The 22,967-nt window shown below is 37.1% G+C and overlaps 1 protein-coding gene across 2 annotated transcripts in view; it reads left to right on the plus strand.

The window, feature by feature from the left end:
* The first annotated feature begins 7,324 nt into the window (after positions 1 to 7,324).
* The window catches only part of LOC122514005 (titin), a 37,532-nt gene continuing 21,889 nt past the window's right edge, over positions 7,325 to 22,967 (plus strand). For both annotated transcript variants that reach the window (XM_043630587.1, XM_043630605.1), the window contains exon 1: positions 7,325 to 7,914. The gene's annotated coding sequence lies outside the window, so the exon portion shown is untranslated. The remainder of the gene's footprint in view (positions 7,915 to 22,967) is intronic.

Raw genomic sequence — 22,967 nt, forward strand, 5'->3', positions numbered from 1 at the left:
ATGTAATCAAATCATCTCGATGCTGATATTTTGTTCTCTTGAAAAATACGTATACAATGACATATAAAACAAAAGAAACATTGTTAAAAAAAAAAGAGATAGATGCCGCGCAATAACGGAATATATTATTTAATGATAAATGCCCATAGATGGGTAGGATCATAAAAAGTCAACATCGTCAAACGTCGACCATCCCTCTACATTGATCTCACTTTTTTTAGAGAGCCCTCGTGTACGTGACATACGAGTCAACCCCTAACTCTACAACTAGACTTGAGATTAAAGCAATTTATCATTCTGGGATGATTCTTTGAATGCGAAAAATGTAAAACGTCGTGGAGAAGACAGACAAAAGCATGTGGATTACGATTCCAATTACGATGACAATTGGAGTATGAAATTTCTCTTTATTACCATAAATGATCATATCTCGGGAATAGTACTTAGAAAATTCAAGAAATATCTTGTTGAACTGTGTAATATGATCCAGTATAAGATCTAACACTCCGATGTGTGAAAGGAATAACAAATATTTACGAATAATTTTACAATAACATTTGTGATATTTTAATACTTCGTATGTTCTATGAATAAAAAACATTTGCAATGGAATTTAAAAAAGAAGAAACCACGCTGACGAATCCAAATGGTATGTTTCATTAAAACTTATATTCTCGCATATATAGTACACATTGAGCGTTTACTTTTAACTTTTCTCGTTCTTCCGAATATTAAATTTCATTTACGTTTTCTAAATAAAGTTTCAGATTATGGAAAAACAGAAATAAACGCTTAATACGACGTACAAATTATTTATCGAATATATCGGATATTTAAAAATATTCTCCGAGTAGTATTTTGCCTACGAATATACTTCAACTAATGAAATTTCCCTAATGGAAATTTAAGAAGGATGTATCCTTGAATTCGTTTAATGGTTTCTACGAACACTTGGATCCCTGAATACTTGATCTTTAAAAGCATCAACGTCCTGTGCTCTCTTGCTCTTTCTCTCTCTACTTACTTGAACTTACCGTTAGATATACCTATATTGCTTTGTTCCTTTTGTATATACATACTTACGGAGTCTCCCTAGTGCAATAAACGTTATTTCTCTCTCTCTTGCTCTCTCGCTCTCTCTACTCCGTGGCAACCCTAGCAACGCTATTGATTTCCTTCGTTCCCCCTTCAGCGAGAACTATCTCACAGAGAGTTCACTTCTTTCGTGAAAAAGCCATTCTACGACTCGGAGAAGAGATCGAGATGTTGTCCTTGTCATCTCTATCATCTAGCAGGAAATCCCCAACAAAATGATTCACACCTTATAGTAAACAAAATAAGGTAGGTAATTCATGTAAATTTGATAATTAGTCAATATTATTCGTACTATTCTATTATTCATGCTATAATAATAGATACATCTAAGCATATATCTGGAAAACCATCAAGGAGATTTAAAATATGAGACGAATGAAGAAGCATAGGCTGCCGATTCAGCTTATTGCGAACCTTTCACTTTTTTACATACATACGGAACATGCATAGATACAGTAGAGCATATATGAGCACGAGAGCATCGACCTCGATAAACAAATGAAGAGTAATCTTACAGAGGCCGACATGATGAATATTCCATGAAAATAAAGTAAATAAAATCGCTTAACGAGTTATAAAAACCGTTATCGTAAATTGATATTCTAAGGAATTAAGAAATGTAATTGCCATTCCTTAATAAAACTTCAGTATCTATAAGATTCGAAAAATTTAAATAGGAAACGATTTCTTGATGCTAGAAAAAGCAATGAGTTTTCCGCGCGGCAAGTCGAAAATGTATCGAAGCACCCGGAATATCCATAACTCTGATTTGAATATCCTTCGTTTATCGTACTATCTTGTGCTATCTTGTGCAATCACATAATTTCAAGATCGTGGATATTTATACAAGGAGATAAATATGTATAAGTACGATAAATACATATACATGAGATTAAAAATTGGATTCGTTAGAGCACATAAAAACGAATATTTACGGTCGATCGACACGTGTATGTGTGCACGCGCGTGCCTTTTCTACCGTACACATATTTCGCGTGGTTTAGCACGCAAAGACGGGCGAGTACCGGAAAACCGGACGATCGAGAACTCACCCTCTCTCCTCTTGCTCTCTATCACACCTGAGAGCATTTTTCACGAGGTCGATATCGTTCGAGTTAGAAAGTCCGCATAATATCTACATTTGTCGGTGCGACGATGCGAAATTCTCACGATTGCTTTAATTTACAAGACAAGTGTTACGTTTAATAGTATGAACAAAACGTTTTACAAGAGAACAAGAGGAAAAATGAGAAGAAGGAAATAATGACAAATTCTGTGGATAATTCAAAGGGAAACATTTCTTTCTTTACCTAGAATGTAATGACTCGAATTGAATCTACTGCATAAAATTTGTTAGATTTAATAAAAATTGGAAAAATAATTGAGGAAAATCTTTTTTTATAAAGAGCATGCAGTTTGTAGGACAAATTTTGGGAAAAACTTACTTACACTCGATTTTAACTCAATACTTGCAATAGTCTTTTATTTAACCGTTACTTTCATGTAATTGACCATAAATCGTCGTAAAGTTAAATTTAACTTCTCTTCAAATGTGTATAATGCCGGCATTCAGTATAGGTGGTTCAAATAAATGTATGAGAGTTTAAATACACTGAAAGTCTTCTACTCGACTCATAATCAGAGTCGACGAGATAAATATTGTCATAGGAACGACATCATCTCATTGCACCGGATGTAACGAAGATATAAAGGAAGACTTAAGACAGAGGTTCAAATACTACAGTCTATCCTATTTGTAAACAAACCGTGCTAATAATCCTACTGTCATGAATACGATCCTTCGTTAAATATTCACTCATAAAAACTTTTAACTCCTGTTGAGTTCATTCGGTAATCGTAGCTACTGGTTCATAAATTCGAAGAAGGATGACGCGCGATAAAAAGCGTGGAGCAAGATTTCCTAATGAACTAATATAAAAAAGATTAGATATTCTAAAATGTTTCTTGTTTTCTCTTACATTAGTAAGTTTTATATGCATAATATTTTTTATTTTAAATTAAAAAGCATTTGGAACGATCTAATACTTTGCTAGATGCATCGTGTTCTTACGAAATGACATAATTTTAAAGCTCGAAAACCATTATAAAATCCACGTACAGTGGTCTGACGAAAAGATTGCATTTTAAAAAGAAGTGTAAAAAATGGGGATAAGTAGATCGAGCGATCCTTTCCTCTTGCCCTTGTATCTACCTGCAGCTGTTCTTTTCAACAGCATACAGTACGTGACTCTCGTATACATCAACGTGTTCATTAAACGCGTGGGCGAGGATTACATATAAGATTTAACCAGAAACGATTAAGAGAACCTTACAAAAGGTAAAATATTTCAATCGTTTATCAATCCACATTATTTTCCTACACATAATAATAATACAAAATAACATCATAGATACCAGAAGAGAATTAAATATGCACGCAATTCGATCAAGAAATCATAATCAAATTAAGAATGATTCACGTATTATAATGAATGCTAAGCAATGGTCAGTTGATCAAGCAACAAGGATGGATAAATATACTGTCTCAGTTATATTGATAATGAGAAATGTAAAAACCCAAGCCTTAAGTTCGGAAATTGATTAATCTATAATATATGTCAAAATTTTACAAGATTGTGTAAATAAGAGATAAGCATGGAACATTAGATAGAAATTAATAAAAAATAACATTTTGGAAGACCCACTGGATTAAGACAAGACACGACAAGATCGAACATGTCACGTACGCTAAGCCAAACAGAGATGATTCAATTTGATTTACGACTACCTACTAAACGGACATCCGAACAGTTCTTTTCTAACAAATATATTTTATTAACATCAGTTTCGTATTCCTTACTAACTTCGTTATTCCTACTACATCCGCGAGCCTATAGAACTATTAACGAAAGATCGTTTCAATTAAAAAGCGACTACTGTTGTATATTCAGTCGTGATAATAGATCTTGTCGTCGATTTCCCAGATGAAAGAGTAATATAAAATATTTAATGAAATAAGAGAAAAGGAAAAATAAGGAAGAAGCTGAGAAAAGAAGAGGAAAGCGATAGAGAAAGTGCAACTGATCTGAAGGAGCTCGAAATCGAAAGTAATTTCCTCTTTTGCGTCTCACTCTATCTCTTAGTTCTTTCACCGCAGCTCCCCCCTTTCTCCTTTCTATAAGAGACTCCGACGATGATTCTTTCTCGCTGCTCGAGGATTCAGGTCAAGTTCGCTGTCTGCTCGACGACGACTCTATCTCCTTCTCTCGCTCGCACTTCACTTTCTATCGTATCTTTCCTCTCTCTCTCTCCTCTCTCTCTTTCTTTCTTTCTTTCTTTCTCATTCACGTAGCACTTATGCAAGAGATATTACATCATTCGAGCAATTTCACCATCTTGTCGTGACTGTGACCGTCAAAGAAGGAGACTCTCTTTCTCGAATAACGATATTATGTCAGTGTCAGTGGCAACGATCTCTCCAACCGTGGAGAAACGTGGGTAGATATGGAAGCACGAGAGTTACGAATCGAGATGCGTTTAGTTCGCTGAACCGAATACCCCTTCTGTTCTGATGAGTTATAACATAGCTACCAAGAAACAACTTTACTACACGTTTCTTTTTTATTACTTTCTTTACGGTTTTTACATCTTCTTATTACACCCGTCCGTTAAAGCGAACAACGTGCTTACGTTTCTGATGATTATCAACGTTATTAACCTGTACTTATAAATATTTCATTATATCTTTAGCTCGTCTAGGTAAGTACAAAAGTTCTAAGGATAGAATTTTTTTTTCCACGGAAAAATAATCTTCTTATCATTACACATAGTCGATGTTAGCTTTAAGAATTTAATTAAACAATAAGTGTATTTTACAAAGAGGAAAGAAAAGAAAATAAGTTCTGGAATTGGCAATACTTATCGATTGATATTTTAAATAATGAAAGCTTAAACTTATGGTCTGTTAAACGTTTGACCATAAATTTTAAGTCAAGATTTTTTTGTAAATAAAAAGGATTACATTTTTAAGTTTTTAGATGATATGACGTCAAGTAGTCAAGTTTATTCTCGAATACGTGAACGTTTTATTAGAATGCCAATTAAATCGCAAAGTGTTACCCTCGTCTTCTCGATCGTGTTTTTTTCCGCATATATATATGAAATAAAGAAAAAGGAAGAAACAGTCCGTGGATTCTGCAAGTTAAGCAAAGGGCCACATGAACAGTTAATCAAATAAAAAGCCTGGTCCGTTATTGGTATAATCTCGATATGATTTAAGTTCTTATGAATTAAACGTTATATTTTCGGTTATGTCTAGTAACGAAGGAAAAAATATGTCGAAATATTAAATTTTAGTCATTAATCAACCGTTCTCAATGACTTAATAAAATCAAATTATGGGATTTTGTCATAAGAAGTTAGAAGTCATTTAGAAATAACGTAAATGCTTTTTTATATACGTCTGTTTCTAAGAAACGGAGAATAATTAAATTTACGAAAAATTTACGACATAACGAAAATTAAAAAAAAATAAAGAAGAAGAAACAAGGAGAAAGGGAAAGAGTGAGTCAACAGGAAATTAATTAAGAAAGAATCTGTTTTTTTGAATCGATCTTCTGAGAACGTTCAAAATCCACTCATAATTTATAGGATGTCCCTTCTTTCGATCGTTCCTAGATAGATCGGTCAGATAGTGAGTCAGCAAAGCTGAATTTCCAATAGCGTTGGCCAATCCTTACGGTTTACACTTGGAAACAAATTCCCGGATAAAGTTTAGCACAATTTGAAAACGTGCTTCTTGGAATTCACGAGATTTCAAGGAATTCTGTTGTAATCGATTTGAATAAAATTATTAGACAAGATATATGTTATAAATGTTTATGAATGAAACGTAGTTATGCATGCAAATAGAATAACGTTGTAGGTGTAAAACGTTAGAGAAAAACAGTTTAAGGAAAAATAACTACATTATATCATGGAATATGAAATTTTTCCTTAGTAATGAACAATTGAAAACGAGAAAGAAATAATATGTACATTGATGATATCTTCCGCATCCTTAAAAACGGGAAAGATTAGCCCTTGAACATCATCAACGTAATATATAGAAGAGAGAAAAAGGGAAGAAGAGCTTTGATCTCGTTCGCTTGAACCACTCAACGGAGGGCCCCACTTTATCGTGCGTAGAACATGGGCGGCTAATTATGAAAAGCAACGCGGAACACTCGTGGAAAAACGCTCCTTCGAGTAAGTACACGCGAGCCACTTGAAAGCACGCGTGTAAACGTGCAAGGACACGTTCGTGAAAAAGAAGCGGAACGTGCGATTAACGCGCCGCTGCCATCCACGAGCGCTTGAAATTCCATGGGGGGCTGGAATAATATTGCCAGTAAGAATGATGGTAACACACGTATCTTTGAAAATCAACGCTATGGGGGGACACGCTTCGCACGTATCGGGCCGCAAAGTGCGAATGAGAATTCGCCGGGCGCAGACTCCCGCGTCTCATAAAATTGCGCATGCGCGAAAACGGAAGTAAAGCCTTTAGCGTCGCTTCTCGTTGTCCCGATAATTCTAAAAAGAATGTTTCTATTTTCTTTTTCTACTTAAGTCATCTTTTTTACAACTGTCAAATAAAAACTCTTAAAAGGATACTACGATCTAAAAAATCCAACAAACCGGCCGATATCGAAGTGACATATCGAGCCTCACGCAAATAGAAGCAAAATAGAAGAGAATGGAAGGATACGTAATATGAAAATCGAAGAAAAGATCAGCTTTTAAAGGTAGTTAGAAACGCGCGCGAAGACGCGAATGGAATGGCGAGGGAATCGCTCGAGTATCGGGATGTCTTCTCCTTTTCTCATGCAACTGCCACCGTTGTATGTGCGTGCGGAGCACGTAGAAAGAGAGCGAGAGGCCGTTATACCTTGCTTGGTACTGGAGTAGGAGAGAAGCGAATAAACGCTGGAAAAGGAGGAGAAGGAGGAAGAGTAGGAGGAAGAGGAGGAGGAAGAAGAGGAGGAGGAGGAGGTGATGCAGGAGGAGGTGGTGCAGGAGGAGGAGGAGGAGGAAGAGGTGGCAGATGGGGCAGAAAGGGGCGAGAAGGGATGGCGGAGGATGCTCTTCTGTATCCGGCGAGTACGGCGAGCATCGTTCCTGCTTGCTCCCCCGCCAATCCGGGTATGCGACGTGGGGCGGCTTTGAAGGTAGGGGCCGCACGATTCTCGACGGCGGCGACGACTGCGGCGGTGGCGGCACGGCTGCCAAGGTATTTAAGGTACCGTGAACCGGCGGCGCACGAGTAGTTCACTTCTGTTCGGTGCGGTGTCGCGGTGATTTTGAGGAGACAGAATAGAGAGAGAGAGAGAGAGAGCGAGAGAGAGCGAGAGAGTATGTATGTTTGAGAGAGGGAGAGTGTGAAAGAGAGAAAGAGAAAAATAAACGAGAGAGAAAGAGAGAGAGAGAGAAAAAGAGTAGCAGTGAGTAGGCCTTCTGTCTCGTACCAATTCGCCGAAGGGTGCGAGAGAGTTTCGGTCGGCCCCTCAAAAACGAGAATCACCCACCGTCGTTCGTTCGTTCGTTCGTTCGTGCTACTTTATATATTATACTTAGTCCTATCTCTTTTATCCGAAGAAAAGTAAAAGAAGTAAAAAATAGGGTGAACTAATTGGCAATACGCGCTTAAGTATTCGAGTTTTCGCGCGAAATTTCAAGATATCGTGCCTTGTGTGAGAGAAGAAGACGTAAGAAGCATCCTCGAGTGATTGCCGCATCTCGTAAAGCTCTTCGAAGAACCCCGACGACCGTCCTCGATAGGTAAGTCCGTATTAACGTGGGAAATAATTAGTGAAAGTTCCGATAAACGGAATATGCAAAAGTGAGCACGCGTCGATCACCAAAGATGGGTCGAGTCTTATCGTATTGGTGACAACGAGTGATCAAGATCAGTGATCGTTTTTATTCGTCGTCGTCGTCGTCGTCGTCGTCGCTTACTTCTTTCTCATCCTCTTCGTGGACATTCCTACGGATTAAATTTCCCATGTGCGTTGAGACATCTCCGGCTCGCTACAATGATCTCAGCGGAGATGTGCGAGTTCCTTTCGTGAGAGCGACAAACGAGGCACGCCAAATTTCGATGCACTTAGGCCGTGTGAATCCCGCCTTGAAAGAAGATGCTCGATCAAGTTAGAAAGTGAATCGCTGCATATCGCGAGAACCCACAAACCTCCAGCATTGTATGCACGCGACATTCTTTATTTGGATACTCTTTCAGCAAACTCGCAATCGAAATTCACCGCAATATAGTCGAATTTCGAAAATGCACTAGTCGCGAATTATCTTTTAGATTGAAAACACGAAATTCGATTGGTTCAATTCAAAGAAATTTATACCTAAATGATTCAAACTTGCATATAATAGTAAATAATATTACAATACTCTATATCTTGTAGACCCCGAAAGAAAATCGGATGTACATTAACACCTTTTACAATACAGATACGATGTTTGAATATCGAAACAAATATCATTGTCTCGTAAATACCAAGGGTCTTTTACATTTCAGAACGGATAAACATTAAAAACCATGAAAATTTGACAATTGTTACTTTTCAACATTACCAATATCGTCCACAATTTATTCATTTCTAATTAAGAAATTTTTTTTGATGAACAGATTAGATCAAACGAGAAAAAAAACTTCGGGCAAATTAATCGATTTGAATCTTGAAAAATCGATCGACTCGTGCGCGGCAGCATTCGACAAAAATATCGAATAGGGTTCTTACTCTGGTATAATGAGTTAAACAAATTCCAAAGATCAGCATAATAAGATCCTATTAGCTGCCAAGCGACGTAGTAACAAAAACGAAAAATGTAAACTAGGAGAATCTATGGGGTCCTACAGACCCCTTTGTGTCCGTCGGCCAGGACTGCTTTAGCTTCTCTTCCGACGATAATGGAGAGAAACGCGCGTGAATAAAAGGAATTCCTGTGGTGAATCGAATTCTCTTAATGCCGTGAGTAGACGATAACGATGACGACGAGTAGAACGAAACGAACGAAGATGCATCGTGAAATTTTGCACAATATATCGTCTTATATTTATTTATGTTACCTGACTCAACAACAATAAAACAAAATAGTAGCATGAAAAGCGTTAAATATGTATTCTACCCATGTTGTGAGAAAAAATGTTTATAGCCCTATTTTTAAAGATACCTTTCAAATAACTTCAGTATTGAATAGATTACTGATTTAAACAGCTGATTCGATTTAAAAGACAATAGAAGTCGGTAAGCGGAACAAAAGTAATAGGTCCAATTCCTCAAATAATTTATTGCTGTACAGATTTAACGATTGAGGGTATCTCATTATTTTACACAAAATAAAATAAAATTTCTTTTTATATCATCTATAGAAATCTACCTGATAAATGGTTTATTCCATCGAAGAATAGATAGCCAGTTTAAAAGAAGCCAGTTTCTCACATTCGAAAAACAACATCATAATTAACGCTAATTTAAACGGGAATCACTCTTGTACTATTTTTCTATTTTAAAAAAGAATATTGTCTACGTGCTTCCACTCAAAATAGTAAAGTATTATTTTTATCTCCTATAACACAAATAGATCATTAATAGTGATCATTATATAATAGAGTCTACGAAAGTAAAGACGACGAGAAATTGAAAGAATTAGTGCAACTCACTGACAATAGATCCACGTTAAGAATTTAAAGTTGATAGCACATCTAAGGCAGAATGTTTCTTACGTGACCAATGACTAATAACTAATTATCAGAAGCTAATTACCGAGACCGCCTTTTGCCCGTATCGTGGATGGGCAGCGCACGATTCCGGTTTTGCCGCTCGTTAGGTACAGCGACGAAAATAAAATGAAGTAATGGGGTGTGAGTAAGAAGCGATTGTGCTCACGCGATCTGAGAGGGGCAATAACCGTAGCGAATGGAAGCCTAACGTGGTCCTTCCGAGCTGTGAGAGGGATAGAGAGATCTTGATCGTATTTGAGTTAAAGGAAAAATAAAATCTGTCTTGTCTAGGTTGAAAGTAAAAATCCCTAATAAAATCTCAAAGAGCTCTGCTTTCGATCAATTTTCGACGCGTACTTTTTTAATCTTCGATTTCTTTTTTATTTATTTTATCACTTCCATAACAATAACTTTTTACACAGTGCATCGTCCAATGTATTAACAAAGCGAATGCACTGTTAAACTGTAAAACCTTACGTAAAGAAAACATGGATATTTTACGAAGTTATAGACGTGGTCGATCTTCGCTTGAACAAGCGTTTCAATCATGTAGAGTAGACTACATATAGATAGGAATGAGTGAACAGGCGAGTGTGCTCGTACAGGTATACCGAACGGTAAAAGCCATAAAGAGTGAGATAGAGATGATGTCGACACTTGTTCGTTCATCGTCTTCAAAAGAGACGCTCGTGCGCGGGAAGAAAGAACGATGCTGTGTTTGAGGTTGACGGACGGTCGGCCGATCACGTAATTCTCAAAGCAATCGAACCGTTCGACGTCTGTCGAAGTGTTCGATAGATCGAACGACGTCGTTGCCCATCGTAGAACCTCGGACGTTTTTTAAAAAAAGAAAACACGAGAGTTCAGTGTCGTCGGTTATAGAGAAACACGGGATTCATTCGATTTCATTCAACGATCTATAAAATCTACAGTCACCAATATTAATTATTATTTTTTTTCTTTAATCTTTATCTCTCGAAAATATCGAAATTTTATTTGCTGAAAGATCCTCTTTCTCACCGTCATCTCTCAAAATATCTCGATTAGGAAATTTCGTACATCGCTCTAAAACAATCACGAACGTGCTCCGCGGCGATTATTGCAGAATTTGGATATGCTCCGAAATTACGAGGCGTGAATACGAATGAGTCGGTCGCGTCTCCTTCGCGACGAAATTTTTTCAACGAAACGGACGTTGACCTGACACAAAGATATATACGCGTAAAAGAGATGGAAAGAGGGACCTAGCGACTGGTAAAAACATTCTTTAGACTTTATACTTTTTCAACGTAAAAGACTGAGTTTCATGGTTCACGTGAATCTATTATAATAAGAAGAAATTAACAAATTGTCGTCACGTCGTTAGATAGTGTAATATTTGAGATGTGGTTAATAGTTGAATTTTTATTTAAAGTGAATTTTAAATAGGAGAAAAAACGTCCTCAAAAATTTCTACTATACGTGAAAGAATTTTCTAGCCACGACGTCATTCTATTTTTTGAGTTATAGCTGAGCTCTTTTTCGTATAAGAATTACACACAATGATGTGATCAATGGATACCCGATCTGCATGACAAATGTGACCTGTTTAAATGACCTTCTTTCAGCTTTTACCTCGTGGATCTTTTATAACAGAACAAAAATCAAAAAATAATCGAAACATTTCACGCTTCTCGCTGATTATCAAATGTTCACGTTGTAGTGAATTGCTTGCCCGAAGCAATCACATAATTTCCATGCCTCATTTTATACTTAATCAAACGAATGTTTAAGTTCACACGATAACTAAAAATAAAATAAAATAATTTTTATCGAGATTACCTAAAATACTATTAATATTTCTTTAACGTAGATAAACTTTTTCTTGCCCTAAAACTATCGATAATGTATAGAAGATAATTTATTTTTTATTTCACTCAGAGTTTCATCATAATCGACGGCTAAAATACGATGTTAATTATATTTTTTCATAAGCGCTAATATTATCTCATTGATGATTGTTTTGAAATTTCTTTCGATTATTTAATTTCCTTAAGAAGAAATCAAATGTATCGAAAGTAAATCCATTAACATTTAATCATATAAAAAAAGAACTCAGTCGATCACGGTACTCCTAATCTTCTGGAAAGTGCGTTACTATTCGTATTCCTTGCGTGTTTGCCCGTACCTCGATGTCGAATGCGGTTTATAAACTCTTCGCCCGGTAACCGGTCATGTACTCGATAAAAATCAGCTACTCGCTACAAAGAGATAGGAGGGAATTTCAATGCGCGCATGATTCCGTACGTTTGTCTGCCACGCGGCCGGCTTGAGATCCCTCGCACGTAACTGCACGAGCTCACGTAGAACACTTTTAAGTACGTTAATAAACTCCTATCTTCGGTCCACCTATTTGATCGTTCTCAATGATCCATTTTACGAGTACAAGGTTATCGATTTGGTAATCCTCGAAGATGTGTCTTATGTAGCGAAGGTACCTCGACTTACGTGTATGTATATCAGACACGATAAATAAGCCTGACCTTACTTACTGAACTCACCGAATTCGGTCAACCGGTCAAATCGAGTAGCCTAAACCGTTTTAGAGACAGTCTTGTTCTCGTCTAAGCGTAACAAAATGTAGCCCAGTGGGTCTAACAAACCTGCACTATTGGCCTACTTCTGGTAATAACGAAATACGCGTTTCAAGTGGTCTCGCCAGAAGAAAGAGAGAGGAAGAATCTTTATTGACGACCGGTCATGATACAGGTTACCGTACTTCGTTTTTCTTTTCTTTCCAACTCGTACTAATTTTTTTTAGCTTCTCGTTCTTTCTTCAAGTCTTCCACAAAGATACAAAAAAATATACAATAAACACACATAGATACATATAGTCCGAAACGATTCTGCGTAATCAAGCGAAGAATCAAGCTTAATTACCGGTCGTTTCGCAAATATAATCGATAAAATCACAAGTGTGTGTAGAGTCGTTGAGCATAACGCAAAATCAAATCATCTTCTGTAAGCGCAGCCTTTCGAAATTTCTATTTTTCTTGAAGAATCATGCAAGAAGTCCGATTGCAGTCTTAAATTATGTTTTTTCTACTATACTAGCTTTAGCTAACCAGCAAGGTATAGATATTCCATATTCGGTGAATTCGAGAAGGAAGGCGTCTTATTATAGTTGCTAATGAAAGGGAACGAGTTAGTAGGAGGATTTGTATGGTACGCGTAGCAGTCTTCTGAGAAAACAAGTACCGTAAGCAGAAGCCACGGAGGAAGATGGAACTGAGTAGGATCGCGCGAAGAAATAGAGAAGGGCAATAAAGAGCGCTCGGAGTTGATGCGAAAACGCTTTCGTACGGTATCCGAGTTCGTGAGCTAGACGCTAGAAGAGGTCGACGGTCATCCTCCGATGAGCGATCCGATCGTCGTCATTTCTTCTTCTTCTTCTTTCCTTCTTCCAAGTTTTTACTTAATATTTTTAAATTTATTTTTCTTGTTATTCTGACATCGAACGGTCGTGCAATAACCTGACGTCATATCACTTTTTTCTTCTGTAACTTTTTGTATGACATCATATCGCCGAATACATTTGATATCTGAAATATCTTTGAGCGAGAGAAAACCGGTTCTAACTTAAAATTAATGAGAGATTCTAACACGGAACTAACTACGATGTAGTCGCTTATGAAGAATATTACGAAAGATAATTTCATTCGTAGAAACGATATCGAAAACGAAGACACACCCTGTACATACATAGGTATATATATGTGTGTATCTACATACATCGAATCGATCGTTCCTACCAGTTTCTTCTATCGGTCTTTGAGAAGTAACATCCGGTGTACGAAGTAAGAATATCCTTCCGAACGAGCACTTCGACGAAATTCTCCTTGCAGAGGAACGTGTTGTCGAATTCGATGTTCCAAACCACTAAATACCATGAACGACCAGTTCTCTTCGAAGGATCGATGTACTCTACAGAATGACAACTTCAAAATATTGTTCGCAAATATGAAGGATGAGATAAGATCTGAAAAAAATCATCAAATTAATTTAATGATTTTTATTCATTTTCTTTCGCTTGAATTAATCTTCGCGTATTTTCATTTAGATATTCTATTTTGTTTTTCTATGAAAAAAAAAGAATTACGATAAATAATAAAGTAAATTCGTAGCGTAGAAGTAAGCGAATTGCATCGACTAAAGCTCTTATGGTATTACTAACCGAGACAAGTACTCTCTCTTGATCGTAAATCGGATCCCGTATAACGTTCTACTTCTTATTGTATTTACCAAAATCACTGTCACGAGGTCAAAATGTATTTTCTAGTGCGATTCTAGCGGTATTCTAACACATTTTCTTCACGATCGAGTACATAGTGAGGAATACGAGACATTAGAGATGGAACGATAACTTTGGCAAGACATGCATACATATGTCCTGTATATTTTATAATTTATATATGTATGTGTTGTATTATAGTTAGAAGAACAATATTAGAATGTTCTATGTCTCTTAATCGTTCTTCCATTCCAAAAGAATGTTCAATCTAAAGATAAATTAATAGATAAATAGAAAGAAAAAGAAAGAGGTAAGCATTGTTCTGATCGCGAATTAATTTCCATCAAAAATTATGTTGTCGTAAGAGTAAATTTTCAAGTCGTAACAATACAATAACTTTTCTATATTACTTTTCGTTATATTAGAAGAATCAAGCAAATTTCAAAAAAAATTTTGATTTATCTGTCTTGTTATTATCTTCGTCTCCGAAAAGACAACAAAAAATGAAGCAAAACAACAATAGGCAATACGTACGAGAATTAGCAAAGAAAACTCTCAGAAGTATTCAAAGCTCGTCGATATACCCTTCTACCGTTTCAACTTCCTACAATTGTTCTTTTCGCACAATATTCACACAATTATACGAGCACGGAGAGAAAAGAAGAGGAAAAATTAACAAATCTCGAGGTAATACAAGATAATCGGGAATTATGTAAGAGAATAGAAGACCTCGACATTCACTACCTTCCATTTTGTTTCTTTCTCATAAGAAAAATTCTCGAGTCGCAGGGATATTATCTTATTTTTTGTTAGCTATTCTTGTGAAGGTTCGTGATTATCTAACAATAAGTACTTAACCATCTACAATATTTTGTTGTTCGCAAACACAAAGCAATAATATTTTCTAAAAGAAATCGATTTGTTCTCATTAAAAGCACATTTGACTTTGCATAGTAACTTAAAAAAGCATACAAATTCGATCCAAGAACGCATCGATAAACTCGATAGCCCTTAGTCGTCATCGTTGTCGTCACGCTCTGATAATGGAGCAGGCAAAGGTAGCCATTCGTCTTCGACTCGAGGAGGGATGATCTCTCTCGCCTCCACTGGACATCGTACACAAGAGTAAAAGAAACTAACGCTTAACGAGCACGACGCCGAGCGTGATCGTTAATCGTCCGGCATTGGGTACATACGAAAAAGTCGCTCGACCATGAAGAATGAACTCTCGGAAACATCGGTGTTCTTCTACCTCCACCCTCACCTTTTCAAGCGATGCTATATCTTTCTCTTTATCTTTCTTTCTCTTTCTCTTTGTATGTCTCTATTTGTTTGTCTATCTGTCTGTCCGTCTCTCTCTTTCTTTCTATTTCTACTATCCATCTATCCCCATAAGCTACGTCCTCGATAGCGCGTGACGTCCATTCTGAGATTAATAACATCCTCCACCGCCACCAACACCGAACACCGTTGCTTTCCTCCCACTACTACCATCAACTTCTAAGACATAGTTGCAAGAGCTAGGAAAAGAAAATAAAAATAAGTATTAGATGATAGAAAGGATGGTAGAGGAAATATCAGTCCTGCTGGAACACGCTCTCTTACCTCGATGAAGACCATTTGCGGAGGCTCGTAATAAGATAGTAACAGAATACGGATCCTTTTCATGACTGTTCCATCTCGAGTAGCTACAAGCCGTTGTTCTTTCTCCCCTTTTTCTCCTTTATTCTTCTATTTCCTCTGCTCTTGTTCTCGGGTGACGTTACTTTAATCTTTCGATGAATATCCTTGAAATTACGATAAGAACAAGCGTAATCGAGAGTTTTCATCGAAAAAAACTTTTCCTTATCTTTCTCTGTTTCTCTCGGTAATTAGTATTATCAAGAGCAGCGAGAGAGTTTCCCCATAATGCAACATTTAAAAAAAGAAACGATCTCGAGCAAGGCTAACAATAAGCGAAAAGATATGAGGAATGAAAATTGCTCGATCCTCTCGTTCTTTCCGATCACGCGATGACCTCGATCCAGAGATGATAGAGAAAAAGAAGAATGAAAGAAAGATAAAATGAAAAGAAAAAAGAAGAGAATCGTTCATGGAGTCCTCGAGCAAAAAGAGACATCGTCGCATGAACAGTGTGTCGTCGGAGGGTTAACGACGTCTCGTAACGTGGGTGTTCGCGCGAGCGATTAACATCATTTCAAGGCTGACGGCGCTTAAACGTCGTCGGCAGGTCTTGTCGTGGAGAATAGAACGAACCTGCACCTTCGAGTCAGAAGTCGGTCGAGAGATTGTATCTTTCATCTTACATACGAAGAGGGTAGTAGGACTAGCGCGCTCTCTCTCTCTCCCTCTTTCTCTTTCTTACTCTTTCTTTCTCTTTTCATTGGGTGGCAGAGGTCCTCTTCGAAGTCGCAAACTCTCTCGCATCCGGTTTGCCATCCTGAAGCCGATGGCTTGTATCTCTTCGCGACCAGGAGCAACTCGAGAGTATTCGACACCGTTCTTCTTTCTTCGTCGTCGTGGTAGAAGATAGACGACGAGGATGCACCTCTTTTCTCGATGTGCTATTTATAGGGGTACACAAGGGTGGCCTGGCACCTGGCTCACCACCAGAGCAATCTCTAGTCGTTATGTGGCTACGGCACGATCGAACCCGTTCTACTCTATTTACTCTTTATTATTCCTCGCCGACGTGTTAACAACGTCCTGACCATCTCTTTCTCTCTCTCTCTCTCTCTCTTTTTTTCTCTCCTTTTTATCTCCTGCTTCGTCGCCGGGTAGATCGGAACGTCGCGGAATTATTATTCGGCTCTACCAATCCGTAGCCGGATGTATGACGAAACGAAGGGGACCGAGACAGACTCCGTGGCTCGAGCATTTTATTATACGATGAGGATGCTACCACTGGATATATCTCTCTCTTTCTCTATCTCTATCTCTAACCTACTCTCCCGGATGGTCGATTTCGGTGGACATCTATTATTGCGATCCGCTGATTCGTTTTGATTTTAATCACTCGTTCGTAATACCAGGAGCTTAATCGTCTTTCCACTATATTATGATTTTTAAAGTAACATAGTCATCTTCGTCATCAAATGAACCTATATTTTCCAAGTAGAACTGAAAAAATCATTTCATAACCTTTTCAAGTTAACAAGATACCGTAACGCTTGCTGAGAATTACTGAACGCAAGTCTTGAATTTAATTTCATAGAATTGCGTTTACGTTCATCGTAGGTGCTTCTTAGGAGCACGGACTTTTCCAACTATTAACCCTGTCCTTCCTTATACTGGTTTCCTAGTCGAGATGTCGCGTTGATCTGAAAACCTCGCGTAAAAAAAGCATCATGACTCTGTAAGGAATTAAACCGCGTTACTTCGATAAAGGTCGATACAGGTGCGCATGCCTTCTTCTCGGGAGAGAACAGGATCCACTGTTTCTTTAAACTCCGTACTCGTCCCTCGGTATACAGTCATTAAGGTCCCTTCACCTCGACCTTACAAAGAATCGTGCGTGGAAGACAACGTCGTTGCTTCGTTTCTCTCTCTCTCTCTCTCTCTTCCTCTACTCTCTTCTACTCTGTCTATCGTTTCTACTCTCATATATTAGACGGATCTTAAAATAATTCTTTGCCAAGGTAGCCATTTGCTGAGAGGCAAATGTGTACTCGAAGAAAATAAAAGAATCTTAATAAACGCTCGGATGTATCCTTTTCCCACGTAAAATCGAGAAAACCTTACTTAGGACTCCAAGAAGACCATGTTTGCCCTCCTCGATTCCTCGCTAAGTGGCTCACAAAGACGAGTCGAAGATGGAGGACTCGTCGTAGGGATACGAATGCTTTGAGGAGAGTGTGAGTCAAAAAATAAAACGAGAAGGGAGAAGAAAGTAACGAGCCGCCAAGGGGTACCGCGCCCAAAGCAAACTTACTATTTCAGGTTTTCCATGTAAACGTAGGGTAAATAACATTACTGTGCGCACGCGCGTTCGTGGCACACCACCAACTTTGAGACTTTCTCTGAGACGTGTAAATACATGACTCGAAGGGGACGAAAGAAAATTTCTCTTTGGGTGTGCGTATCTTTTCGATGACTTTCTTATGAAAAGATGAATGCGTTCCTTCTTTTGCTACTATCATTAGCATCTCCTAATTACTCGAACTCTTAAACACGTGTAAGTTATACATCGTAAAAAGTTATTTCATTAATTAATTACACCTCAAATAATCTTATGCTCAAATTTCTTCTAAATTTTCTTTCAACGCTAAATATTCTTCGCGAAATCTTTATAGGAAAACTAGTTGCAAAACTAGTACTGCAGGTATTCCAACGTATTTTCTAGCGGATTGTTCCGAACCAAGCGAAGATATCATCGATTCTTCCTTTGCTAAAGGAAACGATTAAACAAATTACCGCCGTGCGATTGGATGGCAATGGAAAGAGAGAGAGAGAGAGAGAAAAAAAAATGAAGACGATAGATATCAGTAACGTCCTCTTTTGTCGAACAGTCGCTATTTATCGCAACATCATTAACGTTTCTCCCAATTATCTAAACATGGAGTGATAAGAATATACAATGAATTCTGAAATTTAATATTGCATCTAGGGCAGAATTAGCCTTACTGACATATTCTCAGGTGGGAAATGAACATTGACGAAAGAAACATTAGTGTAGCACATCCCCATCGATTACAAATATGTCAAATGCAACTTCAAAAAAAGGAAAATGTTTCAAAAAGAAAGAAGAAAATAAGGAAGAGGACGAAGAAATTAGAATTTCAAGTTCTTCGATAATTCCTTATTGTTCGTCGTAGTCATTGTCTTCGTACGCATTGAAGTAAAAGTATGTGAATCTTTCCTTTTGTTAACTGACAACAGTCACCCACAACAAAAGAACAACGAGAATCGTGAAAATATGCGTTTGACAAATTTTATTTTAAATTGTATTTATTACCTGGAAAAATGCAACCATTTTCCTATTGCTGTTTCTTATGATTTTTGCGTACGCGTACGCGCGCGTTTATTCAATCATTGTTCTCTTATTCCTCGGGAGCTCATCACCTTCCCTTGCTAGATCCATTCGAGACGCGAGTCTCTCATGCACGCTCGGTAATCCTTCGTATATGCTGTACGAACAATTGACATTCCGCTTTCGATGAATACTAGCATGTATCTAGCTTCTGCATTTGATCTTCCAGAAATTTGCCGCTTCTTTGTGAGATCTCTATTAGAATCACGCTTCTCAATTACGCTTTATATCAATTGATAGACTCTATAACTTTACTTACTCTTATTTTGAAAAATTAATAATCATTAGACTTTTAAATTCTATTCGTTTGAACTATTATAAAATATTTCGAATGTTTAAGTAATTCATAAGCAAAAAAAAAACTATGAAATGCTTTTATTATGATTATAATAACACATATATGAAAGGCTAAAACGCTAAAAAGGCAAAAGCAATGAACAACGTGGGTAGTGATAAAATCCTAAATTTAAAAAACCTCGTCACGAACAAAGGCTTGTCAAATTTTTCTCTTGGATAAGTTCTTCCAATCATTTCATTTTGTTGCAAGGCAGGAATTTCAACGAAGAATAAATTTGTCTTTGGAAAAATCATCTGTCCTAAACAGTAAATTGATTACGTAACTACGGGAGAATTAAAGGGGAAATAGTCACGTTGCGCAATTTAATTAAAAATAAAATTAATTTATTTTTCGACGTATGTTTTTCTACGTAGATATTATACTGAAGTATATACATTATAGTCAGGAACATCAAATGTAAAGATATATCGTGGGCTGAAGTATAGTAGGATCATGTCGGCAATATGCCGCTAATATGCTGCCGCCACCGCACGCATCGATTCTTGCTTACGAGCACTTTTAAAGGACGAAGAACGTTGATACCGCTACTTTGCATGATAATTAATCACCAGTCCCGGTGTTGCTGCTGTTGCCGCTGGTAGTTGCTGCTCCCTCCGTAACAGATAATTTTCTTCACTCTTACTCTTTCTCTCTCTCTCAGTTTCTACTTTGCGTTCATCCAGCTCGACCATGGTGCATACAAGAGATCGATAAGATACTATAGAGAAACGTAGAAGTATTTCCTCGCAAGGATAATCGACGAATTCTATCTTTGATTATTGGAGAAAACGATATAGAGAAATCCATTTATTTTAACGTTTATTACGATGAGAGTCAAATAAAAAAAAAACATAGAAAGAAACTTAAAAGATTTATGATTTTGTATTAATCATTTTAATTAAATGTCATAACGATCGCATTTAGCATTTACAAGAGAAAATAAATAAAAATAAGTGACGAATAGATGTGAGATTTGAAAAATCACAAAAGATTCAGGTAGGGAGAAGGTTACCGTGTTAAGAGAGCATTTGCCTAACGCAACTTTGCTTGGCGGAGGTCATACATGTGAAATAGAAAAGAAAGAGGTTTGCACCGCGAAGTGCCGTAGGTCCGGTATATCAAGTTTTTATGTTAGCGCAGGTACCTATTATAGCATACCGACTGGTTTTTTTTATTGTTGATGGTGTATCATTCATTGTTCTTCTATGCATTCCTTCAAAAAGGATATGTTTTTCTTTTCGCTGTTTCTCGACAATTGATCAAGCAAACAATAATAAAAACAATTACCAAGTAGAAGTGTGCGGAAACGTGAAAAATTCGAGAATTTGATGCTTGAGATAGGTCGAAAATCCGATTAACAATTTTCATGCATTATCTTATATCAAAGTTAACAAATAAAATTTATTTAGCGAAATTAGAAATTATTGTCAGAAACAATATACTAATACAAGGAATATTGCTGGAAACGCTTTCTAAGATAGTTTTGGAACATAATTCATGGATCTTGAGATTCTCGAGAATCCCAATATTCTCAAATATCGAGGTACTTTTAGAAACCCGATCTTATTTCGAACAAAATTCTCGACCCAACATTTTCAAGTTTTTGTACACTTCTATTACCAAGACGAATTTTCGTTACGTAAGAAATGCGAATAATGGTGGATAACCCATTCGAGTGAATTCATCGACGTTCCGAACGAAAAAAGAAAATATAAACATTAACACAAAACGAAGATCTATCTTCTCGGAGAAAGAAAAATCCGATCGACCCTCCAATCTTTCTTAGCCCTCGATCAGGCACATGTCCGCAAAAAAAAGAAAAGGTAAGGAAGGGAGAAGATGGTCATCTTCTAAAGGAAAGACGTGAATACATGCTTCGTAAAAGGATTAAAAAAAAGAAATTCTAATCAAGGACCACTGAAACTTCATCGAAATTCTTTGAAAGTGGCTCCACTCTTCTTAAATCGTCGACCCTTCCGAGAAGCGTATCGATTCGTTCGAAAATCCCATCGACCATTATCGAACGTGATGGCAGTGGCCACGTCCTAAATTATGCACTTCGCAGAGAAGATTCAGCTCGAGGATGCTGCTCACCATGAGACGAGCCACGTGTAATTGATGGCCTTTAATAGGCTGAAGATTACAGTGTACCGTGTTTTAATTATCATGATCGAACGACGGTTCTTCCTGTTATTACGCGCGAATAGCAACGATCGATTCTGGAACGCACCCGAAGTTTCCGATTATAGGTGAGAGTGCTTTAACATATCGACAACGCCCCATTATCATCTATCGTACGATAACAAGAAAATAAAGGAAAACCAAATGTTTTAAAATATTGCGATAATAATGCTTTTCTATCTAACCTAAAATCAATAGTTCATCAAAGAAAGATTTTTGTTTAGAAAATTATTATTCTGAGTACTTCCGCCATACCAAATGTTATACTTTCCTCCTTTCCTAACGAAAATCAAAACGAACGATGTATATCCTCTTAGAAAACTTGAATATTTCATTGAATAGTAAGAAAATCAAAACAGTAAGCTATGGTTAAGTAATTGATGCATTCCTTAAGGCGAACACCAAGTCGAGTGTTTATACGTGCTTAGTATTTCTCTTGATGTAAACTCTAAACCAAAATGCTTGTCCTTCCCTTTAGAACGTTCTATGTAAAGAGGAGGGGACGAAGAAAGAAAAGTTAGAAGATGTAAATAAAGAACGTGGAAGATCAAAAGCCACGGTGAAAAAAAAAGTAGTACAGAATAGTACAAATAAAAACGAATTCCTCTTTTATTATCCGATTGTGAACTTTGTTAAATCTACGCGGATTATACAATTTTCTAATGTAAATCTCTTTTTGAATCTCAAAAGATATACGAAAGAAAAGAGAGAAAGAGAGAGAAAAAAATGTACAAATCCAAACAAAATATTTTTCTTATTCATAAGATAATATGGACCGGAAGGAATTACGAAAGAGCAAAATTGTTAAGAACCCCAAGTTCATTCTTTATGCTTCTAAAGAATATACGAACGAATTTAAAAGAAAAAAAGGAAGGAGAAGATAAAAAGAATGAAAGAGAGAGAGAGGGAGAAAACGGAAGGCAAGATTACACGTTTATTACCCTTTTCCTGATAGATACAGGAGATACACGCGGTCGGGTAGGGCGAATGCGAAGAATGCAAGCGACTTAGGGTCGAGTTGTATGCTCGATAGTAATATCGAGTTAATTGTATAGTGGCGCAAGGTAGTACGTACTCCATGAGGCGAACGTTCAGTGTGAGCTCGTGATTAAGGATAAAAGAACGATCATTATACCCAGTCGTTATTGTATGTTGGAAATTCGCGGTGTGCGCTTGCCTATAGAAGTGCGCGTAGAATCATCGAGAGAAAGAAAGAGAAAAAAGATGGTTAGAAAAACTGAGAAAGCGGCGAAGATAGCTACATAAATAGATCACTAAAAGT

The sequence above is a fragment of the Polistes fuscatus genome, unplaced genomic scaffold, assembly GCF_010416935.1.
Source record: "Polistes fuscatus isolate 324 unplaced genomic scaffold, CU_Pfus_HIC Scaffold1, whole genome shotgun sequence".
Lineage (NCBI taxonomy): Eukaryota > Metazoa > Arthropoda > Insecta > Hymenoptera > Vespidae > Polistes > Polistes fuscatus.